This window comes from Aptenodytes forsteri, unplaced genomic scaffold (assembly GCF_000699145.1).
Source record: "Aptenodytes forsteri isolate BGI_AS27 unplaced genomic scaffold, ASM69914v1 Scaffold350, whole genome shotgun sequence".
In the NCBI taxonomy this organism is placed as follows: domain Eukaryota; kingdom Metazoa; phylum Chordata; class Aves; order Sphenisciformes; family Spheniscidae; genus Aptenodytes; species Aptenodytes forsteri.
Window position 1 is genome coordinate 582,304 of NW_008794540.1, and position 6,319 is coordinate 588,622.

Consider the following 6,319-nt stretch of genomic DNA (forward strand, 5'->3'; position numbering starts at 1 on the left):
GGGGAGTAGCCGAGATGTCAACATTTCAACTTGTTCAGATGTCCATTGGCTTAGTCCTCTCATCATAAATCAGTCAAGCTTCATTTGTGTCTTTTCTGCTCAAAATGTCCAGTTGTTCTGCGGAGGAGTGAAGCTCCAGAGATTTGAATTGTTTTCCAAAGCAGCAGTGGGGGCTGATTTAGAAGCTGGAAGTTCTCAAGGAAGATATGGCTGGTGGTCTTCATCAACCTTTTTCACCACAGATTTGATAGTACGGGAGAGGGAGAAAATTAATCTATTTAAGGTGCTTTCCTTGGGGAAAAAAAATTTTTGCCAGGACTTTGGCCAAAATATAAGTAAATTCAATCCAAAAATTGTTCTGTTGAACTTTTCAGTAGTCCAGTGTTCAAAGGAAGATACGCAGTAATTTAATTTGAAAATCCAAAATAACCTCTTACTTTATAGAATTTGCTTTTCTCTTAGAAATCTGGTCATACAAGGCAGCAAATTTGAGAACATAGAATACTATGGACAGATATGGGAAAAAAAATTAGGGATATATTTTGTTTTCCTTTAAAGTAGCAAAGGGAAAGTGCTATGAAGACTTAAAGCATCGACTGAAAGATAGTAAAGAATATTTTCAGCGGCTATTAGCAAATGAATCAGCATCTTTGGAATATTATACTGTTAGAGCTAATTTAAATGTCATGAATTTTTATAAGGAATTATTTTGAATAATATAAAGATGCTTTTGTAGAGTTAGTCATTGTTTCCCTTCCTACTGAAAAAAAAATCTATTTTCCATCTTACTTCCACTTCATACTCATAATGCAGCAAATAGATGACTCAATATACACCCAATTATTCCCACTTTGCATCCAACATATAACATCCACCAGATCAAGCAAAATATACTTTAAAATAGAACACCTTCAGCTACAGAATGCTTACAACTGCAGTAACAAAAATAATAAAAGAAATAATATATTCAAATTATGGAAGAACATTCATCCAAAATAAAGTAATTTTAAACTGAGAAAAGTGCTTTGAGATTATTGTCATATTTTTTCTATCAAAACACTTCATATTTTCTCTTTTAAAACATGCTAATATAATATACAGGTTACAACTAGTTAGGGTATATTTCTGCCATAGCATAGGCTTCAAACACAGTGATTATGTTCAGTAAGTGCTTTGCACCTTTTTCAAATTCACTGAAGTCGTGTAATGAAAAGTGCTTTTCAGATGTAAAAACCATAAAACTCCTCTTTGAAAACTCTTCTCATGAACTTGTTGAAGGAAAATTTAACTCCAAATAATATCAACAAAACTTTATAATTTAGCATATTCCATCTAGCTCAATATTTATTACTTCTGTTTTGTGCACTCTTTAAGACCGGATGTGTCTGACACTTTACCAATGCATGGAATTTTTCTGCCTGTTTGTCTAATAAAAAGGAGTTTTAGGCCAGCTTTGTTTGAAAAATAACATTTAGAGCAGACAGTGTAGATAGCTGAGGGCACCACTACTCTCATGCCACCCAAGAAAGAGAATGTAGAAATTAGCTGCTTCTACATATCTTGTGATCTTTGGCCTGAAGGAGTAGTGCTACTTACTAGGTGTAATTTCTAGGCATAAATGAAGAAGTGCCCTAAGACTCCTACATGGGTTTTGTTTGTCAATTTTTAGATATACTTCATTGTCCTACTTCAGGTACTTTTCATACAATATTTTTCAGCTCAAACACGACACGTATTCTCTAGCAGGAAAGTATGGAGCGTTACTAATGTGAGATCCATAGATTAACCTACACTGCATGCTTTTAATTGAAATCTTAACTTATTTTCCCTGTGGCTGATGATCATCAGAGTGAGCTGTCAATTCTGAATGTGAAGGGAGAACCAAGTACCAAAGGTTAACTATTTGAGCACAAATCAATTAAAGTAATTAGGTGGATAGAAAACCTTATTTCTAGCCCTTCCTTCCTACAACGATATGCATATCAATGTTAGGTGGACGATAATAGATCAATCCACAGCAAAGGAGAAATTTGTAATTGACATTGTTAATATGAAATGCATGATTAAATTATTAATACCATCATGAAAACTGAAGCAGTCAAAATCTTAATAACCAGTGTGCGAAGGAAACTACCTGCTGATTTTCTTGTCAATGGAAATGTGTTTACATTTGTAAAACCATGGTTTTTTAAGAGATCAAATGTCTACTTGGCCAGAAAAACATAATCTAGGATGTTGCTCACTTTTCAGAAAGGTTTTGAAACACATCCTGAACTAACTTGAAAATACTGGTTTGTCTGCTGCTGCTCAAACACAAGCTCTAGTACTGCCTTAAAACTACCAGATGTTGCTTTCAAAAGCCACATTTGTGCTTTCTCCGATGTCCTTCAAACAAGGAATTAGCTTCCCAAAAACATCTTTATTGCTATCTTATCGTATTCCCTCAAAACTACACCTGAAAAATTGCTTTTTTGGTGATGCCATTGCATCCAGGCCAGCTGGATAGCTGGTGTGAGAGTTGTTACTGCTTCACATTTTCTCGTGTGCTCATCAGACTTCTTCTTTGGTCTGTTTTACACAGTAAGCTTGCTAGCAAGGAGTATGTCTCTTTGCTTGCACTTTTTCCTGTCAGTAAAATAGGCCCCCCTGCAACCATGGATCATATCCCAGCAGAAGCAGCACTGACTCCAGACTAGTGTCCTGTGGTGTCACTGGGGCAGTGACTGGGCTGAAATGGGGCCCTGGGCTGTGGGCAGGGTGGGAGAAAACCACAGGGTCGCTCAAGCCTAGCAGAGCCCTCAGGGCCCTGACAGCAGACTCCCTTCCCGGCAAGGAGTGCCTCACACCCTGCGGAGACCTCAGCAAGGACCTGCTGTGGAGTGGTTTAGTTGCTGTGGGTCGGCACAGGGCTATGTTAAGGGACACAGAGCCAGAGCAGGGACAGGGACTGATACAGGGACATGGCACGAGAGGCTTGGGACTAAGGGGGGAGGAATTCAGACTGCCCATGAGGAGTCCTGCCAGGCTGGGGGGAGGATCGGGGAGCTGGGTCCAAGCCTGACCAATGACTCATGTGGTTTATATGTTATAAACAGAAGCACAATTCAGCCTATGATCTTTACCATTAAAATGAAGATTTACTAACAAAATACTGAAAACAAAAAAAGTTACTAGAGTATATGTATATGAATGAAACGTGTGTTCGTCTGGAAAGAAAGGAGGCTACTGCTTCAGACTCACATCACCAAGCAGAGCTTTCCTCAAGGCACAAGCACACTTCACTATTCAAACAGCTTCCCTGTCTTCAAACCTATGTGGATGGAAGAAACTAAAAGTTAAAAGAAATTGGACACTTATTTAAAAGAAACTGCTGGAAATAATTTTAAGAGCATATTATTACTTTTTATACATAGTAACAAGTGTAGACATCTTTTCATCTTTGGATGAGAAAATCTGTGGCATTTTTATCAAAGTATGGAAGTACCATGAACAATAAAGTCGTAAGGGTTTCCTGAAGTAATGAAAGATGAATATAGCTTTCTGAGAAGAGACCATGTATTAATAAGACAGAAAAACTAGAATTTGACAGGTTTAGGTAATCTACAAATTAAGATTAATGTGGAGAGGTAACAGCTGTACAGTGTATAACTTGTTTAAATAATTTTGCAAAATTTCTTACTATTATAAGGGAATGTCCACAGTTTGGAAGCTGTGCAATTAAACAGAAATAAAATTAACATTCAATGCAATGAGTACAAGAGCAAGAAATTCTAACAGTGCTTAATGAAAATAATAAAATAATCCACTAAAAGTTTCTTAATTAACATTTAGTTTTTGAGAAGGATCGATTTTACTTTGACATAGAAATTTGTGCATAAGCTTTTGATTAGCACAGAGATATTTATGATTCACAACTAAAGTAAAGCTTCCTTTAAATTGCAAAGTTAATTAAAGGTTACCTAGGATAATGTAAGTTTTTCTGTTCCCTGTGGTACACATTCTTACATATTATCCCAGTTATGTGTATTTATGTGTCCAGTGGAAGCAGTCTTTCATCCCCTTTAAAATATCTATCTCCCGGTTCAAAACATTTATTTATTTTTGAGGCAGCTAATGTATTCTTCCCTACCCTTGGGTCCTTCCCTAGTTCTCTGTGGTTTGCTTTAGTGTTTGCTAAATATTTTACAGTGCACTCTCCACCTTGGCTTGCATCTTTGAGACCTTTGTGTGGCTTAGTCTTCCCTTAGGAATCCTATAAATTAATCACTGGATGCATTGTCAGTGTAAACAGCTGTTGCTAGCAATTAAACAATCCTTACACACAGTGAAATTCATTCTGGTGCTCTGGACAAATACACTGGCAAAGCACTTCTTAAGCATTTTTGAGTATTTAAAATGGCACATAGGTCTGCAGACTGTTAAGGAGGGTAAGATTTTGTGTTGCTTCTGAAGTGTTTTCAAAAATAAAAAGCAAATTAAAAACCCCACCTTATTATGATGGACATTATTCCACTGTCCTCCTGCATGGAAACTACAGTTCTATGAAAAGATACATACTGAAGCTTGTCTCTTGTCTTCTTTGTCTGAGATGTACTAATAGAGGTGAACACACAAACCTTTCAAAACATCCAAAATTCTTCCAGTCTTTGCAATGAAATAAATTAGAGTGCACTGTGCAGGGATTTGTATTCACATAGGATAAATCCATAACAGACAGCATCTGCACACTATTTTTCTAAATTGGAAATAGCTTTGTTGTACTAAACCCTTAATATTCCACGGCCTTTTCAGGTGATTCTCTATGTTCATAGAGGTTGTTTTTAACCACAGGATCTGGTGGATGCTTGTGTGCATTTCCAACTATAAGCCTATTCTGGTGGTGAGCCTGGCACCCTCAATGAAATATTTGCAAATTCAAAGGAAAGCCATCAAAGGGATGCAGCCATTGAGACAGACTAGCAGTTCCTTGAAGGACACAGAATTGAACTGTTCATACAGTCCTTTACAATGGAAAAAAGAGAAGCTGTACAGCTGATCTCCAACAGAGTGCAAATTATTTAAAAATAATAATAGGAGTACTGAGATAATTCCCCAACACAACTGTTTTGTTACCCAGACAAAGCAAAAAGTGCAGTTTAATAAGGAGCTACCTAGTGGTTTACTAAACTTTAGAAACATGATGATTTTAATTTTCAAGTTCAGCAATAGATTTTATGGCTTTGGGGCAAAAAAATCAAATTACCAAAGTTTATCTCACTTAGAACTTCAGCAAACTAGTCCTAAATAGTGCTTCCATCAAATGCTTGTAGAAGTTAGTCTGAAAAGACCTAACTTTGGCAAAAGAATGCCATATAGAGGTGAAAAAAAGGACTTTTAAGTTATGACAAGATGAAATATTAAGGCAATATTTATGGTTCTGTTTGCATGCAGAGAGATAACATTTGAAGTTTGATTAATTACTACAGGTAAGAAAGAGCAGAAGATTGACTATAAACTCAATATTTTAAAATATTTGATAAGATTTTAAAAGGAATATAGATGTCCAGGATTTAGTCCCATTGTCAAAGAATTATTTAAGCACACAGAGTCTCATCTTATAGTGCTGCTATACATAGTGGGTTTGGGACTCAGGGGATTTCTCCATCCCAGTCCCCTGGAGCCAGGCTGCTGTTGTCCCGTGACACCAGGTCCAGGCACTAGCAAGGCTGAGCGTTTAACCCCAGTACAGACAAACACACACATGCAAACTGCACAGTCAATGCTGGAAATCAGTGGATCAACACAAACAGGGCAGTGCCTTTACAGGCAGCACCTACACACCAGCAGAACAGACATTAACCTCACCTAGGAAAACAGTTTGGAGGAGGGTTTAATGGGAAAGCAGTACAGAATGAGACAAGCAGGAGCAGGGCATGTGTCCTGGTTTCAGCAGGGATAGAGTTAATTTCCTTCCTAGTAGCTGGTACAGTGCTGGGTTTTGGATTTAGGGTGAGAACAAAGTTGATAACACACTGATGTTTTAGTTGTTGCTAGGTAATGCTTACACTAGGCAAGGACTTTTTAGTTTCCCATGCTCTACCGACTGAGAAGGCTGGAGGTGCACAAGAAGCTGGGAGGGGGCACAGCCAGGACAGCTGACCCCAACTGGCCAAAAGGACATTCCATACCATGTGACGTCATGCTCAGTACAGAAACTGGGGAAAGCTGGCCGGGGGGGGCCGCTGCTTGAGGACTGGCTGGGCATCGGTCAGCAGGTGGTGAGCAATTGTACTGTGCATCACTTGCTTTGTGTATTATTATTATTATCATATTCTTATTA